At 42.3% G+C, this 26,542-nt stretch overlaps 1 long non-coding RNA gene across 3 annotated transcripts; it reads right to left on the bottom strand.

Annotated features, from left to right (window-relative positions):
- Nucleotides 1-162: 162 nt before the first annotated feature.
- Nucleotides 163-10,460, bottom strand: LOC146754413 (uncharacterized). 3 transcript variants are annotated; one of them, XR_014938903.1, is made up of 9 exons: nucleotides 10,360-10,459; nucleotides 8,689-8,775; nucleotides 8,450-8,566; nucleotides 8,120-8,257; nucleotides 6,631-6,815; nucleotides 3,600-3,711; nucleotides 3,076-3,147; nucleotides 2,467-2,613; nucleotides 165-660 (listed from the first exon to the last, which is right to left on the bottom strand). It is a non-coding gene; the product is annotated as an uncharacterized LOC146754413 (long non-coding RNA). The 3 variants fall into 3 exon arrangements; XR_014938904.1 differs by lacking the exon at nucleotides 8,120-8,257 and having other exon boundaries at nucleotides 163-660; nucleotides 10,360-10,460; XR_014938905.1 differs by lacking the exons at nucleotides 6,631-6,815; nucleotides 8,120-8,257; nucleotides 8,450-8,566; nucleotides 8,689-8,775; nucleotides 10,360-10,459 and adding an exon at nucleotides 4,364-4,552 and having other exon boundaries at nucleotides 168-660.
- Nucleotides 10,461-26,542: the final 16,082 nt, after the last annotated feature.

Here is a 26,542-nt window from a genome sequence, read left to right as displayed (position 1 = left end):
CCACTGAAGCATCTGATGGCCATAACACAGCTTTTCAAACTCTTTACTGCTCCACTTCTTTTGTCAACACTTGAACTGGACAATAATCAAAATTACAACAGCAGCAAGATATGGGGTAGCTGGATTTGCTTTCCTACATGGGATCATATTTTGAGAAGAGAGAAAAATTAAGTAAATAGCATAAAATCTCCTCCAGATGTAACAAGTTGCTTCTTGTTAGGTTGAATACTTTTTAGGAATGAGATTCTCAGAAGATGCTTCTGCCCTCACGCCCCAAAGAAACACAAAGACCCCAGTAGAGATTTTTAGAAAACTCTGTAGGAAAATTAAGCTCAACTAAAACACTAAATTAAAAATCCTGACTGCTGTATGGAGACAAACACCCAGATTCACTACAGATACTACACAAATAGATTCATATTCTTAGAAGAACAGAATTTTTTCTTTAAATGCAAATCATAAGTACTGATCAACAAAATAGACTACAACATACTCACTTTTTGTGCAATAGCTGAGAATCTTAGCACATTGAGTGTTTCTTCATAGGTTGAAGCACACTGGCTGATGTTTGCTAACATGTGTATCTTCCCTTTTCCACTGAAGAATCCCTGAAGAAAGTGTGTTAACTTACTTTCACGAAACGGTATGTGCTGCTGCACCCTTTGAAGACAAAAACCACAACAAATCCCATTAGCAGAAGTTAACAGCTTCATTTCAATGTGAGAGCTATCCAAGTGGAAGACAACTCATTAATAACCGCACTAGTCTTTAAATCATTTTGAGTTGTGGGTTGTTTTGAATTTAATCTTTTTGCTAGTTTGCAGACAGGTTGTATGATTGTTCCAGCTACTATGCAGCCATTATCTTCTTAGACAACCCACGAGAACATTTAAAACAAAAAGTACATTCAACATCCAGCCTAAGATAGGTCATACAGCCTCACGTTAGCTTAAATTCTCTCTCACCTTTCTCTTTCCCTTACCACATCTGGCAAACTGACCTATCTACTTCTAAGAAAACAGTACCCAACAAAATCAGAGATAACCACTCTCTCAGTATATTGTCTCTAGGAAAGGACAATAGTAAATACTTCGGAAATAAAGAAGCATATACTTATCACAACATCTCTGGTGTTTCCTAAACCAAGGTTAAGTCACTGAATCAAACAGCTGGTGATGTACAGAAAATTAGGAGAGAACTCCTAAAGCGTGACTAAACACACTGTTCTCTAGTGAGGTTACCTGCTGGACTCATTACAGCTACTGAATTCTGCCAACAGAGCTAAAAGCTTCACATAGCTACGCTCCTGTCACAACACACGTGACCCATAAGTAGCTTTAGTGCAGGAGTGGTAAATGAGTTCTTATTTTAAAGAAAATTACTATCAAAGTCATCACTACATTTCCCCCATATTGTTAAAATTTCAAGTGATCAGGACCAACAAATAAAACAGTTCTGAATAAATCAAAGCACTTTAAGCAGCAGCTAATTTTAAGGAATCCTTCTTCCCTAGAAAGGACAGACAGATAAGAGACTAATCCAGTAGCAAGGCCTATTTTCATCTACTTTTAAGCATAACAGAATTTGAATAGGCTACCAGGCACAGTGTGGCATTTCATGAACACAGAGCTCACCTAATCTTTGGGACAGAAAGACACCTTCAAATGAGAATCAGCAGAGAATTCTGCAATTATATCCAGCTGTGACTGTAAATAAATACTACATTGTTTAAAATACAGAAAGCTCTGTCTGCACTCATTTAGAGCACAACCTCAGACAGAAGTAGCAAGCAGGCTTTCTTCTCTCTGAATTTGGTTAGCTAGATCAGAAAGAATGATGAAGTTGCATCAAGGTTTGGAAAAAAAAATATATATATGTATATATGTAATTATATATATCTATATGTATATATGTAATTATATATATCTATATATAATTTTTCTTTTCCAAATTATATATATATAATATATATATTCTGACCATGTCTCTTGGCTAGGACAAAGCACAGCAATATCCCTGAGGAAAACTGTTACAGCAGAACTAAATGATAAATGCAACTAACTAACAAAGGAGGAAAAGGTCTAACATTTCACACATTTAAAGTGAAAATAGTGAAAACAAATTTTATAATCTGCCCCAGGACTTGTTTGAGAAGGCAAGGCCAGAAAAAAAAAAACAAAAAAACCACAACGCTAATTTGCTTAAGTCTATGATAACACATTCAGAAATTTAGAACTGGAATGGTTTTATTTGAAAAAACAAACAAACAAACAAAAAACAACAACAAAAAGAAGGCAAGTTTATAGATCACTTTCTTAGATCATTAAGTCTTCACACATCTGCAGAAGCCTACAGATAGTTCTCACTCATAACATAGTTTCGTACTCTGCATTTTAAACAATAGTTTAAACATTGTACATGATATCTGAAATCTACAACTAGTTTACAGTTTGTACAAGGACTTACTTTGACTGCTGACTGATCTTGAGTGCACTAATACACTTGCTTAGAGTTAGGAGAGATGCATTGATATTTCCACTCTCTTTCAGTCTGTCACCTTCATTGCACGTCTTGGTATTCCTTTCTGAACCAGCAAGATCACACAGTGATAATCTGAAGGCAGATAAGGAAAATTAAGTTTTCTTGCCTTTGAATGTACATTGATTATTTATCATTTCCAACACAACCACTCCTCCTAGAGGAACAATTTCTTGAACCCTTTCATGCTTTTTAATGTTGCTTTCCTAGTGAAGTTGCACACTACTTCCTGCCAAACTCTTTTCCAACACAGCTTCCATTTTTCTGCCATATTCTTCCTTCTGAGGATTTACATTAGTTCAGAAGTTGAGTGAGAAGGATAAAGGAACACTGTGTGGAACAGTGGGCACAAGATATAGAACAGCATTACAACTTGATGGTTTAGTACTGCATAATGACAGGAAATGGGGAACCACCACTCATACAGGAGGCTGTATCAGGGAACCTAGTGTCCGTAGCCCAATATCAATACATCAATACTGAAAGTAACTGACAATTTCATCCTAAAAGAAGAAGGGAACTCTGCTCTGAACTTACTCATTGACTCGTGTCACTCGTGGCATTTCAAGGTCTTCAATTCTTAGTACCTTAATTGTAAATATACTGTGGCTAAAAGGAGAAATGAAGCAAGGTCAATAGCCAGAAATACACACATTTTCTAAAATCTGTAACATCTGTTCAAAACACTGCTGGATTTATTCCAGATTCAATTAACAATAATTCTACTAGATGCATTAAACCTTTTAAAGCGACATTCCGTCTTGGTTTATTTTGCTTTTCTTCCCCCTCATGAACCACCATTACTTACATGGAAGAAGGCTTAGTTGTTTTGTTGAGAGTTTTTGATAAAACACTTAGCTTTTGTATGCACTTATCTGCTTGAAGGACTAATCCTTCTAGTTCAAAGCACTAGAATCACAAACTGTCACAAAATATCACATGGAACACTAGATATCAAGCCTTTTTAAAGCCTCTTCCCCGAAAAAAAGCCATAAACAATATTTTCATTCATCCCTCTTCCCCACACTATGTTACACCCAATGTTAGTGAAAGTTTCCCACCTTCAGCTGGAGCAAGTATTTAGCTTTGTGCTTGCAAAACTCCGGTGTTTCTGTCCCAGTTTAAAAAGTCTGAAAGCTTCTTTAGAATCAGAAATCTGAACCCACTGCAAACCTTTCAAAAGAAGGAAAAGTGATTTTTGCAAGCTTCGCTAGCAAAAGAGAAAGTGAACAAGAAATAAGGTATACAAACTAAGAACATTTAGTTAAGACAATAAAATACTTCATTAACTCTGCCTCAAACATACGACAAGCTCTTGGCAGATAAGACTAAGATTCTTCCTCCCACAGAAAAGGGCAAGGTATAGTATAGCACAACAGTTTATCCTACCAGTATACTAAAGTATGTTCCATCCAAATTAAGCAAGCAGCCTTAGTACTGAAAGTACAAAAGCTAAGTTCTTAAACTACAGAAGCCGAAAGTTTGTATTCATTGGGGCAGAAGTCAATCTGAGAAGTTTTTTGTTTTAGCTTGTAGTTTTTATTGGGGATGGGTTATCTGGATTTTGTCTGCATTATAACGACTGTATGGCTCTCATTTTCAAGGATGATGAAGGCAGTGGAGTTCACACAGGCTTTATGGGCAAAGTACAGGAATAAGGAGAATACTGTTGAAGATGCAGATACGTACATGTAGCTTGTTGCCTTCACATTCAAGCAGACACTTCTAGAGCTACACTGAACACATTTAAGAGTTTTCTATCTCAGAAGAAACATGTTACACTATTCCATGACAAGCTTGGCAGTTTGCAAAGTATTCTAGTTACCTTTTACGTAAGAATATCCCTTGATGTCTTGAGCAAGGCAAAGTGTCCTTTTTTTTCTGTCATTTGATAAAGGAGCCAGTAAATCATAAAAACATTCATTGTAAATCTCAAAAAATGAAACCCAGAGAACTTCACAAAATCATCTATAGATAATCTGCTAAGTTGGTCTGATCCTTCTGAGAGATTTTCTGCACCTGCAAAGTAGAAAATATTACAAGTCAATGTAGAGACAGTAAAACTAGCTGCATTTAAAAATAAGTAATAGTTAAGCTTACAGCTTAAAACTTTTCCCAGAACATAAACACAGAGAATCCCCACCTCTCATACAAACACCAAGTATCTGGAAGTCAAGACGCTTGCCCTACACATTTGCAAAGACACGCCTGCTATAAAGCTTGCTTTTTCACTTCCAAAACCCAATCTAACATCTATAGTTGGGTTAGAAATATTCAGAACTCTTCAGTCTTTACAATATAGAGAACTGAACTAGTAAGGACACTTCGTTCTGACTTTTTAGGGAAAAAAAAGTATTTAGTGAGTTCTTAAGTGCCCTAAAGGCCTGTCGGAAAACCACTAGGGATCTTATCACAAATCATACTCTTTTTCTTTGTTTTACTTTCACCTCATAAAACCAGGTTATGATAGATGTCCCAGTAGTCTCCTAGCCATTTTATTCCTTCTGTTTTCTGCCCAGATGTCCTGCCCATTATTCCGTTCTGTTACAAATAAAAGCTAAATAATCCTTTTATTATCAGCATTAGCCAAAAAAGCCAGTCGTTGACCTTACAGAAGCTTTTCTAATTGCTACTGTTTAATATAAAACATACCCTTAGAATCAGCTGGGGATTTGTCATTAGTGCTGTTGTGATGGTCTACCTACGAAAGAAAACAGAGACTTTAGGATTTATTATTGATGTACAGCACCAATACACCACTGGTTGCTTTTATTTATTTATTTATTTGTTTATTTATTTATTTTAAAAGCAGCTGTATTGCTCTACCAGAAAACAATACAGTATAGTTCCAAGGTGCCAACACAAAAATCCTGGCTACACGTTTTGACTGGTTTCACCTTACTACTCATTTCTGACAATTCCTTTACTATAAGATCTGATGCATTTCAGCTTCCTGATTCAGAAAGAAAAAGAACAAATAGGGAGAGAATCCCCAACAGGAAAAGGAGTTATTTAATAAGATGATTTTCAATAGCCCATTTATAATCTGCATTTTACCCTTCATGAATCTTGGACTCCTGAAATATTTTTCTTATTGGGATTTTCTTAATTCAGGACTTCCATATCCTATGGCTTATTAGGTCAACTCTCAGAAAAGGAAGTTAAAATAGAATACTTGATCACTTAATGTAGATAAGCAGCTTATTATTTCTTAACTCAGGCTATCAAAGTGTTACACAAATGAAGTTATGACTAAATTTTGTAAATATAATATTTTTAAGTAGTTTGGTCATAGAAAATACAGAATAGCTCCCAACATGTAGATCTCATGATGTTCATAGATGTATACTCAGTTCCCAGGCTTCAGGTTGTGTTGCTTTTTTATAGAGCACAAAAGTAGAAAGAAATTCTCATCTACTGAAGAGGAGGAATCTCACCTACCAGATACAGTATGCTTAGAAGTAAAACTTTTACCATAGAAGTTTTCATCTACATGACACTCACCCAGATCTGGCTTTGTATAGTCAGCAAAGCTTGTACCTACTTAGCTTATAAGGTCAAGTATTTTACCTAGGAACACGGGTCTTGAAACTAGAGGAGGCACCTATATCGCACGATCACATCTTAACTCTCTAATGGAGTAGGATGAGATCAGCATATAGCTGTTCACTGCATTTTCTTTCCACATACTCACTAAACCTAGAACAGTTTTACACATCTTTGGTTCATGTAGAAGACAGGTTTTATTTTTCCCCGAAATACTTAAATATCATTGGAGCCAGACTTCATACTCAGCTGTGCTCTTGAAATAATTCAGAAGGAATTTTACTGCCACCTGCCTTTCACACTGTGAAGTCCACACTTAACCACCTCATCAGTAAGATCAAGTTAACATACTCCACAACTAAAATACCCCAGTGTGGTGTAGCACACCACTAATAAGATGCTTCATTCTTTTTCAGCAGGAACAGAAAGACAAATAGAAAACTGTGTGTAAATACAGAACCCTCTTTCATTACAGAATGGAAAGGATAACACTGAACTATCACAAGATGCATGTACTCATCATTTCTTTATAAAGTAGATTCCTACCTCTTTTGTCAGACGAAGCAACGAATTTTTAAGAGCAATTTCTTCTCTCACTTTGTCATTAGTCAGTTTTACGTAATCTCTCCACCGAATAGGTTTCAGATCCATTTTCGTGTATAGCCTTCCTCCAACAGTTTTAAACAACATATCCATCGTCCTTGGCAAAATACCAACATCATCTTCTGTCCCTGTAAGCAATACACAAAAGAAGGGCCAGGTTACTATTGTAAGCAACATATAAACATAAATGAAGACAAAGATAACTGATTCTAATCTCAAAGTATACACAAAGAATTTAGAGGCCAGTTACAGTCTGAAGCAATGTTTGCAGTGTTACTAGACTGTTCCCTGAAAAATACTGGCTTTAAGCAACAGCTCACATCCCATTCCTTAGACATTACAGGGCATCACTTTAAAACAGCCAGAATATTCTGCATAAGCTTAGCCTTAAGAAGAAAAAATAACCCACAGCAAACTCCCACATTTAACAGACGTGCAGATTTTCAACTGTTTACCAGGCTCCCTTCCCGCTCTGAAACAACCCTGAAATAACAACCAGAGTGATGTCTCTGCTACAACATTCCCTTCGTCCCACAAACCCTATTTAGAAATATCTACAAGTCTCATAAAAACTGTTAGAGTAACTCAGCTCCTTTCCCATTGCCTTTTCTTGGAGCACACAACTACCTCCACATCTTGCCTACTTCACGCCTTAGTTTTTCCACTGTCACTAAATACCAAGCAAGCTTCAGTGTTTTAAAGTCAGTCATGAACACAAGAGAGGACAATACGCAGAAGAATTTCTATAGTGCTGTATGGAAGGTGCATAGAAAGATAATTTTTGAACATACTACCCTGTTGATTCTTAATATTTAAGTCCTAAAAAGGTATTACTATGGGAAAGTCTTCAGCTCCACGCATATAAAACTATTGGAAATACATAGTAACAGAACACTAAATAACAGAAATAAGGGGAACTTGTTTCCTGTGAACCCAATCGTTTCATTTGTTATGACAATATTAAACATAAAAAACAACTGCTCCCAGCCAGAAAGGACATTTATGTATTATTTCTGTACTACTAAAGCTCAGGGAACACAATCTTCTATGCTGCTGTTATTACTAAAATCAGAAATTTGAAAAAAGATTGAAATACCTTGATCAAATGTTTCAGAATGTTTAATTTCTGCCTACAATAAATCAAACAAACTCAGACATACTTTGCCTTCAAATAAAGAACAGCATTTAAGATGCACGCATTTATAGTAGGAACAAAAACCAAAGTTATTGTAGTGTATGCTGTCTTACACACTTGTAAATTTAGTAATATTTGTTATGGAAGAAGACGACTTTTCAAGGTTACTAGTATTCAAAAGAAGGCAACGTACAAGGCCTGTTGAGTAACTAGGTAAGAAGTCATAACATCTCTCTCTTCTAGAAGTAGTTCTCACTTTAAGAAATTAATTCAAGGAAAAAGCATTTCTGCTCATACCTTGGAATGTGTAAGTTTTCCCAGCATTTGTAACGCCATACGTAAAACAAGGCAATTACATCCTTCTAAGAACTCTTTCACTGGTTGCTTCACAGTACCTTCAAAGAATTCTTCTTGAGTTGCTTCAGGTCCAAACACCTGAATGTTACCAAGAAGCTGGTTAATCTCTTTATTTTGTTTAAGCAATATTTAGGTACTTGTAAGGAGTCAGATACACGTTGATAATTCTAAAGACAGTTAAGAAAAACTTGTTTGCTTTATATGAAGTAACAGAAGACAAGCAACTTTTTCCATAAATAACTTAAAATCATTTAAAGACAATTAATTTACCTGTGAAAAGGTGAACTTCTGTGTTGCCTGTCCTAAAGTTTTATCGCTCATTCTTCCCAATGAGCTCTTAGGGGACTTCAGTATAATGCTTGTTGAGTCCTCAAGTGAAACACATCCCTATTACAAGGAAGCACAAGTAATGCAGGCATGAAAAAAGTTTTAAAAGGTCATCTTACAGGAAAGAAAACATATATACTTTAAGGGTTGTTTTTTTGTTTATGATTAAATAAATGCCTTACCTGTGACCCATTTGCTCTCTCCCTTGCCGTAAAGGGTTTAATACGCAGGCAAACTTGTATGTGTCCCCTAGGCTCCAAACTAGACCTCTAAAATTAAAGAGCTGGAAGTTAGAAATCTGACTAGATCCTCTGTTTGATGATTAGCACATTAAAGCAGCATTATTTTCATCATCCTATTGTAACAGACTCATTTGTTAACACAGGAAGTAATAATATTTTACTGTTTTCACAAGTGCTTTGGACCCTGCTAAACTTCTTAGTCAGAGCCTAGAATTTCAGAACAAGTACTACTGCAACACACTCCTGTACTGCATTCAGGCCAACTATAAACAAAAGTACTCCATTATTGTGCTTCTGAGACAATGTTAGCTTCATCCACTGATACCGGTGCTCCTCATAAGGTATCAAAGCAACACCACACATCTTGGTCTAGTCTATGCGCAGTCTAAAAGCATAGTGAAGATGATTTTCATCTTCTCTGTAAGATTCTAATGCTTCTTATAAAGAAAAGAATTAAGTTTATTTTTTTTTGGAGAAACAAGCTGCCTTTGTGGTCCTGAGGGCCCCTTTTTGTCACCTGTTGGGCACAGCAAGAGAGCTTTTCTTGTACAAATCTATGCCCTGTGTACCTTTCTCGATCCCAAAACCTAGAGTTGTGGTGCAGACACTGGATGCTGACCAGAGCAGTAAAAGAACAGAAGAGGGGAAAAGCAGATACAGGTAAGACACCTAAAAGAAAGAAAAAGAGCAGAAGAGAAGGAAGGATACGGTTAAGAACAAAGGACAGAAGATGGAAAGTGCTATAGAGGATTGGACTGGACATGAGCAGATCAGAGCTACACCAAGGTGTGGCTTCTCCCTGTGTCCCTATCCACCACTGGCAACATCCCCCAATGACAGGGATGCTGCTGCCCCAGCAGCTGATGGGGTTGTGGTCTGGGGTTATGTTCTATGCAGAGCCTCCACAACCTGCTACAGACCCCCAGTTCCCTGACACTTCTTTTTTTTCCAGGTGCTTGCACACAAGGAACAGGTGTTCCCCATGCCCTGCATGCTGGTAATTAGTGTGGGCAATTACTGTGTGGGAATTGGGGGAGGGAAATTCAGGGGTGGGATAGTGAGGATGAATTGGAGGGGGCTGGGAAATTGTTTGGGTGGGATTGTAGAGATCAGATATGACTGCTAGGATGGGTGATATTTGGTTGGAAATACTGTCATTTCTATTACTCATTGCTTTGTATGATAAGTTATTAAATGCTTTATGTTCCCTCTGCTACATCTTGCTTGCAGTCATTTGTGCAGTGACAAAGGTCCTCAGCTCTACATGCCCCTCCAGGGCAGGATGGAGCATCACAGATGGCAGTGTTCCACAGCTGCCACCAGCAGCCCCAGCTCGTCCCTCCACACCTGAGGTGTGAGTGGCTGTGAGAGGAATGTCTCTGTGGAAGTGCAGCTCATTCCTCCCCTCTGATGGGGGCAGAAGGCATCTGCATTTCCCTCATGGCTCTTATTTCCTGTGTTACTGTGGCAAATGAGCTGAGCCACTGTGGCTCTCTACTATGGCAAGCTCTGCAGCTCTGCCACTGTCTTTATACTCAGCTGTTCCTGTGTGTAATGCTCCACACTTGGACCCTGCAGAGCCCAAAGGCCTCCTTGGCTGCTGTTACTCACCTGGACATTGAGGGTGCTGGGTCTCCAGTCTGTACCTGCTTCCAGGTGGCACTTGCAAGACACTGCGAGTCCACCTGGTTGGAACTGCAGTCAACAAACACAAATGTGAAAGAAATAAGAAAGGATTCTTTCATTTTATAGGCTTTCATCTCCATTGAAAGATGTTCTGCTGTGCAGCACAGCTGGGAGCATTTCATATGTGCAAAAAAGGGGGATAGGCCCTGGCTGTGCCGGGCCCCAAAGCAGCCCCGACTGTGCTGGGTTCCCCTCTCACCTGGGCCCTGCAGTGGCCTCAGCTGTGCCTGGTCCCCCTCTGCTCTGGGCCCTGAGCTGGTCCCAGCTGTGCCTGGTCCTCCTCCATCCTGGGCCCCAAGGCCCTGCCTCTGCCTGCTCCCCCTCTGCTCTGGGCCCTGAGCTGGCCCTAACTGTTCCAGGCCCCCCTCTGGCACAGGCCCTGCCTCAAGCCCCGCCCCCTGCGGGCAGCAGTGCTAGTGCCTGTTGGTTTTGCTCTCTTCCCTCTTCTTTCCCTGTTCTCTTCACAAATGCATTCAGATCCCCCAGGATGACGTGCACTGACACTGCTGCCTTCTTCCTGCACAAACTTTCTGGGCAGCTCAGCTTTTTCTACAGAGCAGCGTGCCTTTGGAAGTGCTTGGAGGATGTAAACTAACAGCAAGAGAACACTGAGCTCTTCTGGGTCTTTCTAGGAATGGCAAAGAGACAGGAGAGAGTGCTCAGCCTCGAGTGGTTGCTTGTATGCAGAAATCACAGTTGTCAACATCTGTGCTGTTTTGCTGTAGGCAGTAGTGTGTGACAAGAAGCCTACAATTATCAATTTAGTGAACGTAATTAATTGTAACAGTTCCCCTTTCTTCTTCCCATGACACTTGGGTTATGGAGTTCTCCTATGCTATGTGCCGGTGTAATACCTCTGAGCCACAGCACTGTTGCGTTTAGCAAAGCTCATGGCAACAGGCTTTGGCCAACCTCAGAGCTACGTAGATGATGATAAGATATCCGATGATAGGAGGGAAAATGAACAAGCTCCAAGGTAAGTGTTGTTTTTTCCTTCTAGTCAGCACGCCATCGCTAAATCTTCCATGCTGTGACTTTTATCTTGATAGTGATGATCCCTTAACCTCACACCTTTAGCACAGCACTTTCTGTGGAGATTCCCACCAGTGACAAAGTATTAGTGCCGCTTTTCTGCCTGTTTCTTTTTTGTCTGTATTTTCCAGAATGTGGGTATTTCTAAATAGGGCTGCATGAAGGGGTGCATGTGTGATGGAAGAGTGAAGGAAGTCCACTGCAGATCTGTGCTTACTGCAGAAATGGCACCATGCTGTAGCAGCAAAAAGGCAAGTGGTAGGAACTACACTTGAAGAGTGGAAGTTGGTGGTTGGCTGCGCTCAAATCTTCATCCCAGGAGATGCTCTTCAAGTATTTCTTGTTCCTTTCTGCCAGAAGCTGACACAAGTGGTCTTCCAGCCAAGAGCAGCCTTGCGGAAAGTCTGGGGAGGACTGCAGCCTGTGACGTGGAACCCAAGAGAGGTACAGATGCACAACAGGCATCAGGGTTTAATTCAATGTCTTTCTAGTTAGGCTTTCTGTCCATTCTTTCTTCATACTCCTTTTGCTGCGTGTTGCTTGAGGTCTTCATCCCTGGGATTTACAATTACCTTCCCTGTCCAGATTTGAAATGCAAACCCACCCTTCAGCTCAGATCCTAAGATCCGCTACTGTGAACACGCAAGATGAGATTTCCTAGTATTGTGGCCCATTTTGCTACAGAAATTAGCCTTGATCACTCTTTAAATCTTACTGCTTCTCCTTTCTTGATTATAACAGATGTATGCCTGGAGCCAAATGGAAACATCTATGCGAAAGTGGTGCAGGAAGTGCTTTCGGAGGGAGCTCATCTTCAGGCTGGAGGGCTTCCTGTAACAGCAGGTCCCAGCTCTGTCTCCAAGACCCTGGCTGGGTGTAAACGCAAGGGTTTGGACAAAGAGAAACAGACTGCAGCGCAGTTGCCTGCTACCAAAAGAGCCAGAGGCCAGAACAGAGACAGTGTGCCGGCCCCAGCAGCACACCCTGGGCCTGCCCCAGCACTGAGCTCCAAGCAAAGAGGTAAGAAGGTGCTGCGGTACCGTCCTGGTGAAGTGCAACACATTGAGTTTGCTTAGGGCTTGCTTTTTCCTGCTCTGTAGAGGGGATAAGAGTTGAAGGCTACAAAGTCCAAAGGCAGTGAGGTGCCAGAATACCTAAATGCATCTCTTTCTGTTAATTTCACAGTGGTCTTCTGTATGTCCCCCTGGAAATGTCTGAGAGGCTTCCTAGTCCCATTTGCTTTGTCATTGGACTGCCATTTGTTTTCACAGCACCCATGTTTCTGCAGTTTTGCTGTTAACAAAATGAATTCATTGGTATTCTTGCTTTATAGAAAGAAGACAACGACAAAAAGAAAGGAGAAGGGAATTGAAAAAGGCTTCTCAGAGAGCTGCACATATAGAGGTGAGTCCTTGGTGAACACAGACACACATTCTCTTGTTGGTCTCAGTGCCTCCATCTGTCAGATATGAAAGAGATGGTAAAATCCTGAGGGAAGCAATGGAATAGAAAAGCAGCCAGCTGTGTGTTTGAGGAAATGACACTGTCAGTGAGAGCTGCCATGGGGAGCTTGGACGCCTTCCTCTGGCTTGAGAAGGATGTGGTTGGTAACAGCCAGAAGGTTTTGCTGTGATAAAGAAGCTTGCCATGTCGGGCACTGCAACCTTTGAAACAGCCTTTCCACGACAGAGCATAGGCAGTGTGTCCTGGGAAGTAGTGTCAGTGACCTGAATGAAAGGAACATGCTGTTCCACACGGGGCCATTCTGGATGTTTACTGGTCAGAGTTTCTTCATGAGATCTCCCTAGATTGTTTCTGTCCTACTTCTACGCTTGCTTTGTTTCTTTCCAGTTCTCCGCAGCGATGAACAGCCTTGCAGAGATGATGCAGAAGCTGCAGCTGAAAGACTGAGAGGAGAAACATCACAAGGCAGCGGCTGCAGTGCGCGGTGTTTCAGTTGCTGCCCAACTCAGTACTTGTAGTTTTATTGCAGTCAATCAATAAACCATCACAATTAGAGATTCACAAAGAGCGCACAGCCTGATTTGTCCAGTGACACTCCATGAGCTGCTGCATGACTTTTGGTCCAGAGTTGCATCTACCATCTTCGGTCCACTATGCATCTTTGGCCCACCACAGCCCATCCCAGCACTGTTCTTCCTTTGCACACCCATGTGCCCACACAACATTGCATGCCCTTGTACTGATAATTGCTGCTATTCCTTCCCAGATTCAAGACTCTGTACTTGCTTTTGTTAAACCACTTCTTGTTTATTAGTGCCCAGCTCTCCAGTCTGTCCAGGTCTTGCTGAATGGCAGCACAGACTTCAGGTGTGTCAGCCATTTCTCCCAGCTTTGTATCATAGGTGTACTTACTGAGCATGGACACTATCCCCTCATCAAGGTCATCAGTGAAGATACTGAACAAGACCAGACACATCAACAAACCCCGGGGAACACAGGTCTATAACTGGACGCTGTGCTGGTGATCAAAACCCTCTGAGCTTGGCCAGTCAGACAGTTCTCAGCCCAGCTTACCATCCACTCATCTATCCCACACTTTCTCAGTTTCGTTACCAGGATGTCATGTGAGACAGTATCAAAAGCCTTGCTGAAGTCAAGGTAGATGACATCCACTGCTCTCCCCACATCTACCCAGCTGGTGATGCCATCACAGAAGGCTGCAGGGTTGGCTGAGCATGACATTTCCCCGGTGAATCCAAGCTGACTACTGCTGGTAAACTTCTTCCCTTCCAGTTGCCTGGAGATGGCATCCAGACCAAGCTGTTCCACCACCTTTCCAGGGAGAGGTGAGACTGACTGCCCTGCAGTTTACCGGATCCTCCTCCTTGCCCTTTCTGAAGACTGCAGTGTCACAGGCTCTCCTCCAGCTTTCAGGCACTCCTCCAAGACCTGTCAAAGATGATAAAGAGTTTGACAATCACCTCTGCCAGCTCCCTCCACACATGTGGATGCATCCCATCAGAGTCTATGGATTGTGCACGCTGATCCCAACCAGATGCTCTCTGATCACCCCCTCCTCACCCAGAGGGAAGCTCTCCATTTCTCAAGCTCTCTCTCTTCCCTCCAGGGCCCAGGAGTCCCAAGGGGCAGTCACTGAAGTGAAAAACAAAGTAAAGAAGGTGTTCAACATCTTCACCATCACAGCATCACCCATTTCCAGGACACCCCCCTTCCCTATTTCCTTCTCTTAGGGATGCACCAATCCTGAGCTCCGAAGAAGCGCTATTTAAATGCTGCCCAGCTCTCATGGCCCCCTTACCTTTGAGCACTCTAGCCTGTGAGATTCCTCCAAGTAGGCAACAGCAAAAAATCAAAGTAGGCTCTCTGGAAGTCCAGGGCCAAATTAGTTCTAGGCACATTGTTACCTCCACAGGTTAGCTGGGTGCCTGGCACTGACCCCTTCCAATCCAGTACTTTCGACCCCAAGTTGCTGGCTCCAGGGGGTGTCTCTACTGCAGTTCTGGCTGAGGACTTTGCCCGAGGAGACAAATCACGCTGCTTTTGAAACTCCCAAGTTTCAGGATTTCCTGCTTGTTTCAACACGCCAGGGAAACACGTGGGTGGCATGAGTTGGGCAGCAGGGTGCTGGCTGCAAGCACACAGTGACAGCAACTGCAGCCATCAGCATAGTCTGAGCCTGCCTGCAAGACCTTGCACACAGACCTCAGTGCCACGACTCCCCTAACTGAACACAGCAACCTGGAAATCCAACCCAAATGGAAATGTCCTTAGAGTGCCATCACCCTGCACTCCACACACTTCATCGTGTCCCAGAAACCAGAATCAAACCACACAGACCCTGACAATCACAGCTATGTCTGTTCTTCCCTAAAGAATCAAAGCTGCAGCAGGCCAGAAGTTTCAAGGAAGAAGAAGCAGCTCTTTTAACCATTTCCTGAGCAGTTTCTGAGGCTGTACATGCAGTTTGATCACAGCCCAGCTGAGTCCTGGTCACACCCCGCTCCCTCTGACAACTAAGGGAATCAGCACAACGAATCTGAAGACAGAAGTGATAATGCAAACAAGACGAGAAGATATTTGCTGAGTCTGGATCCTCAAACGCATTTCAGCTGGGAAAAAGGACAGAGATGCCCACCTTGTAAATTTGGGTCACCTCCTCCCAGACGCACCAACACATCACCATTGTGAGAAACTCAAGTTTGGAGTTGTGCCAGATGTTCTCAGGTAAGTTTTGGACTGTTTTGTGTTTGCTTGAGACAGCTGCGTTCCCAACCAGTTCTGGAGAGTCCCTGCACAAGTCCATCCCTTGAACACATGGCAGGTGCTCAAAAACCAGCTCTGAAAGAAAGCAAAGTTGGTGTGTAATTTGTGGTGGAGCTTGCAGATCTTAACAGCCAAATTAGAGTGACAGCAAAGTTGGAGGACAACTGGCAGAGCAATTGCTTTACCAGCTTTTCTGAAGTGTATTTTGACCTTAACAAAGTGTATAGGAAACTACTGATCACAGCCTGAACTTCTGATTGACCACCTGAGGCAAGCAATGAGTCAGCTGCAGGAGCACAGGTGAAGGTAATTCAGCTGTGCTACTGGAAGGGGCGGAGCTTGGCTCCAACTCTCCCAGATCTCATGTAAGGGCTGACCAGCTCTAAGGCAGGATTTCTTCCTCTGGTGATTTTTTTTTTTTTTTTTTTTTGACTTTACTGTGGACCTTCAATGTTGGTGAGCATTTTCCCTTTATCCTTCTATCATATTAATCATTTCTATGAAGCATCTGTATACCCTGTGTTTACATTTACATTACATTTCCTATTGGCTGTCTAAGTGTTCAGTTGTATAACTATACACACAGGGTCAAAACTAAAACAACACGTGTTTTATGTCTGCTCTTAGCAGCTTGGAAGGAACCAGGCTAGACCTTGTGGTAGGGCATTCTGTGCTGGGAAGTCAGCAGCACTGTGCGCATACAGCTGTTTATGCCAGGTGAGGCTGTGTGCACACGGTGTGTGGGGGCAAACGCTGCATTGGGAACATATTAGCATGAAGCACAGAAATACATGCTCAGAGGTACTATGGGGCATGCTGGGTTTGATTGTTTCAAGACGTGAAATTAAAAGGCTGAACAGACATCATGTGCTTCTGGTTTGGAGAGGGGATTTTAATAAATGTATTTGAAGTTCTACAGAAACTTGGTTTTACAGCAGGCAGTGTCACATTAGTCCAGTCTTTTTCCTATCATCCTGAGGATAATATCACCAGATTAAATTGCTGGTACACCTCGATCCTCTGAGTTTTAAGAGCTTATGCTGTAGTTAAAAGTTGCTTTCAGACTTCCAAAGTGGGTCACCAGCACACGTACTGGCACTGTGAAAGCACACAAGACACAGCTGTTTGCTCTAAAACATTTATGATTACACAAGAAAGATAAAGCAATTGTAACTACTCACTGCCAAGGTAGGAATGAAGTGATGAAGCAAGCTTCCCAAATATGTGGGCACTGCAAGCTGGAATAATCCACTAATGGATTATTCCATTAGACCACTAATGGTCTTCTAATGCAATTCCTTCTAGATTTGGTTTTCCAAGTCCTGGGTGAAGGCAATAAACAATTAACAGTAACTGCTGGCAAATTCTTGTTTGAAGACTGCATTAGAAGAGTCTGCCTTATAAATACCAGACTGCTGCACACTGGTTCCTGCTGCATGAACAGGCAGGAATGGGAATCAGCAGAGCACACAGTCCGGCACATGGGGAAAAACCAGTAAGAACCAAACAAGGTAACACTTGATTTGGATTTGTTGAGATAGCTTCTATTTCTTTTCTTCAACAGGGTGCTAGTCTGAATTGTTCTGTGACCAGAAGGAATACATTGGGCAAAGAAACTTCTGATTAGCTTGGAAACCATCAGGGAGAACAAAAATGTTCCTGAACTGACTGATCCTCTCTACAAGCATTTCCATCATGTGGACATTCAGGTGCAGATGGATTGATCTAAGAGTAGAGTAGAGGGTGTTATATGACAATATACAAGCTTTTGGCTGTGGTTAGACCCAGAAGATGGCTAAGCACCATGCCATTCTGTACAGAACACCCCTTTGGCCAGCGTAAACCAGCTGTCCTAATTCTGTTCTTTCCCAGCTCCTTGGATCCTTTCCTGAGAACAGCTTTGTCTGTGCACAACATGCTTAGCAGGAGCTATAAACATTGGTGTGTTATCAGCATTGCTTTTCTCCTAGAACCAACACATTGCATCATACCTGACAAGCTGAAGAAAGCAGGTCTGTCCCAGCTGGAAATGAGCCACATTTACATTGCTTGGGCTTTTTGTTGTGTTTGTTTATTAATTTTGTAGTTGTTGTTGTTGGGTTTCTTTTGGGTTGTGCTAACGATGAGATTTGGTAGTATCAGAATGTATCTGGTGAAGGGGGAAACAGTATTTGTTGAGAACTTCTCTTAGTTGTAGAACTGTATCTGCTTGGATGACACTGACCTCCCTGAGCACCGACTTTCTTCCAGAAGTATTTTCTTGTCTTAGAGGAAAATGAGTGATGTTGTTAACTTTCTCCTACCCGATTCCTTCCTGGCTGTTGGCATGCACCAGCTGTTCCAAGTATCAGTGTGTACGTTAGGTATAACTTGTTTTTCACTTTGCTTGTAGGTCTTTCAGGTTGCAGCCTATGAAGAAGAGGCACGTATAGCACTTGCAGTGCTGGATGCAGTTGAAGGCAAAACTGATGATGCTTTCCTAGCATTTGAAGCTATGAAGAATGTGGTTCACACTGGAATCTTGCCGAGGTTGGTTCCTAGCTTGCATTACCCCAAATGCTTTTTGTTACTTGCATTCCAGCTGATTCTCATTAATCTAAATACTGTTGCTTAGCTTTGGCAAAGAAAGGCAGATGAGTTTATGAATGATGGTGTGTTGGCAGAAGCACAAGAAGTGCACAAACCCTGTCTTCAAAGAAAGCACTGCCTAATGAAGATCATTGATGAATGCTCCTCAGATCTGTCAGTAGCTGACAAAGTCATTCTTGCTCTACAGCTTGTTTGGAGAGATGCCGTGGTGTTGCTTACAGCTACACTGTGGCACTGTTTCATGCCAAAGCCCAAATCCAGCTATGTGGGAAACACAGTAATGGCCCTCTCTTACTGAATGTGCTGCAAGTTTCAAAGCCAGCCGTAATACTGCACAAGAGAAATGTGGATCTGTCTTTGCTAAAAAGGCAGGAAGGTCAATGGGACTGTATAATCTGTTTGGTGAGAAACAATCATGCTGCCTCCTAATGCACTGCCTGCCGGAATCCAAGCAAAACTAATACCAGAGCTTCTCTTCAGCGATTCTCCTTTAAACTTGAGCAAGTAGATGCTCCAAAGACCGCTCAGAATTACTCAAAAATGTCTTTTTCTTTAGCTGTTCTGTATGCCTAGTCCAAAATGAAGCAAGTGATGAAAACTGTTGATCCTGTCAGAATCCTAACGCACAATGTCAACCTAGTGTGCTAGTATCTGTTGTTCAGGTGCGTAATTACATGCGTTTCAAATATCTAATACCTATAATATTTCTTATGCACCTGTCTGTTACATTTCAGAGACTGAGAGCAGTGTTCTGGTTGTCTCAGGAGCATGCAACTAAAGGATGACTTCTTGAACAGTAAAAGTTTCAGTAACAGCTACCATGGTAATAGACTGAGGTTAGTTGGCAAGAAGCGCAGACTTCCCCCAAATAATTTGAAACCAGTCCTCTTCAGTTGCTGGTTAATGTTTTCTGGGATGTCAAACCCTCACAGTTACTCAGTGATTCAGTAGTACACATTGCTGCAGACAGCTCAGCTCAGAAATAAGGGCACTGTGGGGTTAGTGTTGCTGTTCTGAAGTAATTCAGTCTTCACGTTTGGCTCAATTTCTGTCCAAAGCTGAGATGACGACTGTGCCATCAGACAATCCTCCATCTGATGGTGCTATAATTGCTGATGAACCAGCACCTATCCCAGAGCAGAGAGCTCTTGCTGGCTTTCTCAAGCTGCCTTCGATGTTCTTCTGTTATAAGAATAAGCCTGGATACGTACCTGAAGAGGGTGATGGTAAGGAGAGACCAAGTTGATTTTTGTGTTGCCTTTTTTGTGGGGAAAGGACATTTGGAACCAACAGATGCTGATACCGTTTGGACTGATGGGCAGCAATACTGCTGCCTCCTTCCTTTTGAACGAGGATCGTGCGTCTCCCTTCCCAAATCTGTCTCGTGGCTCTCTTAATAAAATTACCAACACGCTATTTTCTCTGGAAACACAAAACCTACGCCAGACCTCTAGGCTGAAAAGCTGTCAGTAGTGTAATGAGGCACCTGTACACAAATAGGAATGGGAAGCTTGCTTGCTGACGCATAAAGCTCTTAACACTTATGCAGAAGTTTTTTGTATGCTTGCTGGGCTTGTAAGTCTGAAGGACATAACAGACTTAGACTTCTCTGTGTTTGGAACATCACTGAGTAAAAAAGAAGCCTTTACAAAAGCTTTGGTCACAAAATTCATAGGATTATTCTCACACCTCTGAGACGTGACTATTTTCACTCTGTGAGGAATAAAACACGCAGCAGAAGAAACACTCTCTGGCTCCTCTCACTGCACCTCAGGTCTTTTCAAACACTGGAAGGGAGACACAGGTCTTACATTTCTCAGGGAGAGAAAGGAGTCACAGCTGTTTCCAAACCTGGAACCAGCTTCAGCTACTAAAACTCCAACTGTGTTTGAATTAACTGATTTCAGAGAGAGATTTCAGAGGCAAACACTACATCATTTTATGGAGTGATACTACTTCAAAGGTATAGCAGTCAACAACCTTTTTTTTTTTTTTTTTTTTTATAGTGCCAAATTGACATTAAGTGAAAATTGAACAGGTTTTGGAGCTATTTCAACATTTTCCCCTTGATTTTTGCAGCTCCATGGAAGAGAAGAAGCTCTGATGGAGCAAGAAGCCTCTCTGGATAATCTAAAAGAGGTGCGGTAATGTAAGGACACTTATTGCTTTACTTGCCCTTTCACTTGGTGGTCATTATCTGAAGCCATGCTGTGTTTACCAGGTTTAATGCTTCTTTCTTTAATGTACTTGAAACACGGAAATGGAAGTTTATCGGATCCTTTTAACACTAAAATGCAACATGGCTTGTAATTGTTTCTAAAATGATCTGGTTCATCCTGTTTGGAATGTGATATTTCTACAGCAGAAGGATGCAGAAGTGAAAAGGCTTGAAATGCTGCTGAAGGAAATTGCCGAATGTCAGGACGACCTTGAGGAAGCAAATGAATCCATAAGAAATCCATCGAGAGGAATTATTTCCTATGATCAGTAACTCTCCAAGTCTGAGTTAACACTGCTGGTTGTCTGAACGGGATGTCTGCAAAGCTGATGACTTGGTTTTTCTGTGACAGGAAGGGTGTGAATGCAGTCAATTACTTTCCCCCTCTCTGTTTCTGAGTTCTTGAGGCATTTTTGCAGTGTGGTCTCTACTGTTCTGTCACTTGTTTACAAGAAGAGAAAGGGTAAAGCAGTTGTTGGTTTAATCACTCTGCTGCTCAGGAACTCTGTCAAAGGATTTCAGAGTGTTGTTTACCAAAAAAATCGAGTTTTCTGTACACAGATATTTGAGTATTTTTCTTTTATTTCAGGTAAATGACGGGATTCTAGGGAAGAAGTACTCAAATCAATAGATAAGGACAGCAGAGGCTTGTTTCATCTATCTTGAAGGTAAGGTGTTTTCTTATCTGGACAAGATTCCTTTGTAGGTCAGAAGAAAAACAGAATTCCTTGTTCTGTTTTGTTGTAGTGTAAATATCAGTTTATAGTGGCAGAGATGCGTAAGGATACTGGTGAAGTGGCACAACAGATGACACCTTTCATGCAGGAGGAAGTGAGGGCAGCATCAGGAAGGGATCAAGTAAGAGTTGGGCAAAGTGGGAAATTCACTCAAAAGCCATTCAGCAATGGAACATTCTCTGCATACCTGTTGAAATAAGGAAACTTTTCTAATTTCATTTGTTTCATGAGTTAATTAGTTGGAGAAAGAATAGATTCTATGAGGGGGAAGTGGGCAGAGAAAATAAAGCTTGCTGCTAGGGCCATCTTTTGAATTTTATGGGGTGTCTGTATCTACTTCTTATTTGTTTGACATATCATGCATCATTCAGTGGATAATGAGCAGAACTGATGTGCTCTGGTGCATGCCCATCTGCTCAGGTTTTGGCTTGGAAGATCATCAAGTTGAAAGCTGAAATAGCTGATGATGCGACTATATTACAACTACCACCGAATTCTGAAGTTGATGGGCTCCTGACTGCTCTTAAGGATTGGATCTCAGATGAGCACCTGAGCAAACTCCAAAGAGGAGAAGGAAGCAAGGACGGTCAGAAGCCTCAGTCTGCTGGAAGAACCCGCATCCAGGAGAAGGTAGAGGGACTGGAATTTGCTCTGCTTCATGTGTTTTCAGATTCACGTATGTATTGATTGATTTTGAGAATGGGAAAAGTCAGCCTGTTTAGTGTAGACTTTGGACAGAGCAATGAAAGCCAAACAACAGTTACTAATGCAGTACTAATCCCAGCAGTCAAATGCAATGGCTGATTTGCCACTTGTAAAATAGAGCCATCATTTTGAAGGGAAAGTGTCATGTCCAGTCTCAGCTTGCAAGATTCAGCCTTTTATTACCTGTATATGTAACACTGTATTTTATGTGTAACACTGTACATAACTGATTTATTTTTTTTTTTATTTTTTTCTACAGAGATGCTCACACCCAATTGAAAATACTTTAATGTCTCTGTTGGATCTTGAAGTTTCAGTGAATGACTTATGACAGATCATACTATGTGAGACTGAAAGCCTTTCCTTCCATCTCTCCAGGGACACCAAGGCATGGAAATCAATGCGGTGTTCAGGAGTTCTACTTGTACTGCTTTCCTTCATTCTCTGAAGGGTTTGTAGGCACTGGTGTTGGTCTTGGTGGTTGAGCTCACACGATGAATCTCCGCTTTGCATGAAAACCTGTGTAAAGCTTAAAAATCTGCCTAGGGTGTGATAATTCTTTGACCTCTACAGGACCTGATGAGTGAGTGTTTGCAAATACAATCTGACAAAGTTGTGTGTTTTGTATGTGAAGTACAAATACAAAGGGGATATTTTCAGGGTGTACGTAGGATGGAAGCTCGGCTGTCTTTGCAAAATTCATAATGCAGAGATGGAAAAAGACAGCAAGAAGAAACCACTTCTCATGAGCTGAACTTTCCCAAGATCATGTTTGATGTTTTTGCACTGTGTATCAAAACACACTTTTACACACACATGCGATCGCTGTTGCAGCAGTGTCTGAGCATCTCAGGAAATATGTTTTCATCAGCGTGTTTAGCAGACTTTGAGGTAGGGAAGGAAACAGGTTTTTGTTCACTGTTGCGTGAGGTGAGCTGAGATTGATGGCAAAGTGTGACAAAGCAGCATGGGGATTTTGGCTTTGTGCTCTGCCAAATGTCTCACAGACTCAATTGCTGTTCCTCTTGCCAGTGAGGAGCTATTTGAAATGATCACGCTGTAAAGTTGGGTTCTGAAGTAATATTTCTGTACAGTTTATGATGAAAATGAGCATTGCTGGACCTCACCTGAATGGAGATCTGAAGGTTCAAGTTGAGATCTGTAAATGCTTTTGCTGCACGTGACTTCGGGCATCTGCACAGGACAGCGTAGGCAGCACTGACTGAAACGGGGTTTCCTCTAGAACCAGAGGCAGCTCCATATACTGTCAGAGTATCATGAGCCCTCACTTCCCAGTCTCTTTGCGCAGTCAGTGTTGATAAGGCCCTGTGCTGATGTTGTTCAGTCTCTTTTGTAACACAAGTAGTATCCTCTGTACAGAGTCTGCTGTGATACGTGGTCAAACCATTTGCTGCTTCACATTTAATCCTTAGGGGAACGGAGTTGACTGGAGTTCCATGTGTTTTCATGTTTACCCTCAATGTGCACGTCATTTCATACAGGACCCAACAATGGCAGAAACAATGACGAGACTTGCTGAAGGTGTTTTAGAAGGCATAAGGAGCAATGGAGAGAGATGTGCACAGTTCTTCTGGACGCTGTGCAAAGAGCAAATCAAAACCAGTGCTTGTTTTCTTGACCAGTCCCTTGATGCCTATGAGGCTTCTGTCACACATGGTTGTGCTTACAGCAGAGACACGAGGTAAGTTTTGGTTCTTATTGAATCTTTTCGTTGTGATTCTGTAATTGTTTTTTGATCTTTTCATTTTTCTTTCTCTGTTGTATTTTAATCAGAGAGATGGCCTGCGTGATAAAGGAGACCAGAGGTGATGGTAATTCTTTCCAGCCATTGCTTTAGCAGTAGCCAAGGTCTTTGCTGCATGTAATGATACAGCACTCCCTCTGGTGTCAAGTGAAAGAAGTAGCAAATTCCAGGGCTGTTCTGTGGCCACATACTGGTCAGGAATGGATTTCAAGTAAGACCCATAGTCATAACGTGGTGTTGTTGAGTGACCTGCAGTAAGCATTGTTACTGCTAGAAATGACCTGCAGGCTCAAGGAAAGGTAAACAAACCCATGCTAGGAATTACACTGAAAAGCATCAGTGCAAAGGGCTTGATGATAGATTTATTTTGCGGCCACATCTAACAGATATTAGATGGGTCCCATGGCTCGTTTCCCACTCGGTTAGGAATTTGGAAGCACCATGGAGGAGTTACATGCAAATCACAATCAGTTGGACTAAAAGGGGTGACAGAAGGGGTCAGAAGGGATGGTGTCACTGTGCAGGGAGCACCAGAAAGCCAGGATGAGCTGTGAAAACTCTGAACCCAACTGTGAAGTCTAACAGATCCAAGGACTGATATCAGTCACAACACACAACCACAACAAACCATTTAGATGTTCTGCTTCTGCCTTTGTAGCTCTATGGACAGACAGACCGCACAGATGTGTGGTGCTCATGGGTACGTCTCAGCAAACCAGTGGTGGAGGAGCACATTTGGCTGCAACATCCATCCTGCTTCCCTCGAGATGTCGGTCTCCAGCAGGTGACGCTGTGATTCAACTTTTGCCACCCGAGGAACTTTTTCCTGTGCGCTTTAATTTCCTCTGCTCCAGGTGATCAGTGCTATTGCAAGAGACTGAGAGAGATTTCTCATCAGGAAATTAAGGACATTAGATTGGTTCCCTTGATCTACATTCTTTGCAGTGCAGAACTAATGAATGGCTGCATGAAATAGACGCAGTGAAAGCTAAATGACAGCTTTGGATGGAGAAGAACGGGAGTGGCTGCTGTCCTGAAAGTCATGGCTCTTATTCAGGTGCATGAGCCCTTTCCTCCTCTAATAACAGAGGCTTCCCAGGTGCTGAAGCCTGCATGGTCTGAAACGACCCAGTTCGTAACTTCTTTACTTTCTGAAGGAAGATACCAGAAAGGTTTTGTATTTTCTTTGGTGTGGAAGACCTTCCTTTTGGGATGCCAGTGTGTGTCCCTCTTGTTTAGTCACCTAAATATATCCAGTAAGGGCCTGTTTTCTGGTGCTCCTGATGGATTCTATCAGATGAGCACAGAATCTGGTACACTGGGATACAGTTTTATTTTAAACAGAGATATCAAGTTGTGCTGAAAACAAGTGAGGCAAACAGAAATACCAAACACAAAGCAGTGTGATTCTTCTCTAGGAATGCCCTAATCTGTCACCAGCATTCATTTGTATTGTGTCAGCAACCCCAGCACTGAGTTACAAGAGGTGAATGGCAGAAACAGTTACTTGGAGTTCTTTTCTTCCTTCCAACTTCTTTTTCTGGCCATACGGTTAGCATGGTTTTACTCCTTGCAGAGTAGGCACAGTAATTAGGAAACAGACAACTCTGCACAGGAAACCTCAGCAGGACTGATGGTATCGGGCATGGCTTGGAAGAAGAATTCCACGCCCAGTGCATTGAGCAGTAGTCATTTTGAAATGCTAGATGCATTGGTTTAAAAGTGTTGTTAAGGCAGAATTCTGGAAGTCCAAATGCACATTGTTTGTCACCCAACTGTAAATGTATTTGGCTTGAATCACCCTGTGGAACCCTCACTGGCTTGCACAAAACCGAGTGTCACCAGCCAAGCAGGACAGTGAAAAGGCACATGCACAGCTCATCAGTTTCCCTTCTCAGCAGATGCTGGTTCAGTGCAGAGCTCACAGAGTGACCTCAGCCTGCAGCTCAGCAGTTCTCACCTACATCAATGCTCTCAGCTCACTGGGCTCACCTGAGCTGAGAACTGACAACTCACCTGACAGTGCAGCTGACTTGCGGAATCAAACTCCATAACCACCAAGTAGTTATAAAGCAGGTGTGTTTAATGAGTGATGCGCACACACCCTGGTGCAAGGGGGAGAGCTCCACCTCACTTGCACACGGTCAGGAGAAAGCGTGCTACAGATGTAGGCTGAACTAATACATCATCAGTAGTTGGCAGGAATTGGGATACATATTCATGACATTCCTCAGACCCCATTAGCACACATTCAACCCTGCAGGAGGGCCCCCCCCCAAAACTGGTTCCACTTTGCCCTGTGGACATCCAGTCACCTCACTGTACTCACGCTGTTGCATCCTTATCTTTATGGCCTTCATCCCCCTTGTTATTCCACACCCAGTGTCTGCACTCCCCATTCTTCTTTTACCAGACTACCCTTCCTCCCCACCCCCCCGTCCCAGTTTCTGTGAGTTTCTTTCTCTCCCTCACTGTGGGGCCCTTCTCTCATCCTTCACATCAGGTAGATCAAGCAGCAAGATTTGAGGTGATTCAAATAGATTTGGACTGGCAGAACAAGGTTGAATTGTTTCTTTCCCGATGGGCCAATGAGACCTCAGGCCATCAAGGAAGAGGCATGACATGTAAGTTTGGTGGAGACCGAGGGGTGGACTGAACTATGGACGCTATTGCACAGGTTATTCGTGACTGACACATGTGTGCCATGTTTAAGCAAGAGGATGAAACCTCTCTGGGGGGAAGGGTGATGGCAGAAGGACAAATATGGGGAGGCGTGGCAGGTTGATTATATCACCTCGCCACAATCTCACAATG

Source organism: Coturnix japonica, chromosome W, assembly GCF_054131305.1.
Source record: "Coturnix japonica strain WE chromosome W, WE-NBRP24, whole genome shotgun sequence".
Classification (NCBI taxonomy): Eukaryota; Metazoa; Chordata; class Aves; order Galliformes; family Phasianidae; genus Coturnix; species Coturnix japonica.
This window is presented reverse-complemented; position numbering and strand designations above follow the sequence as displayed.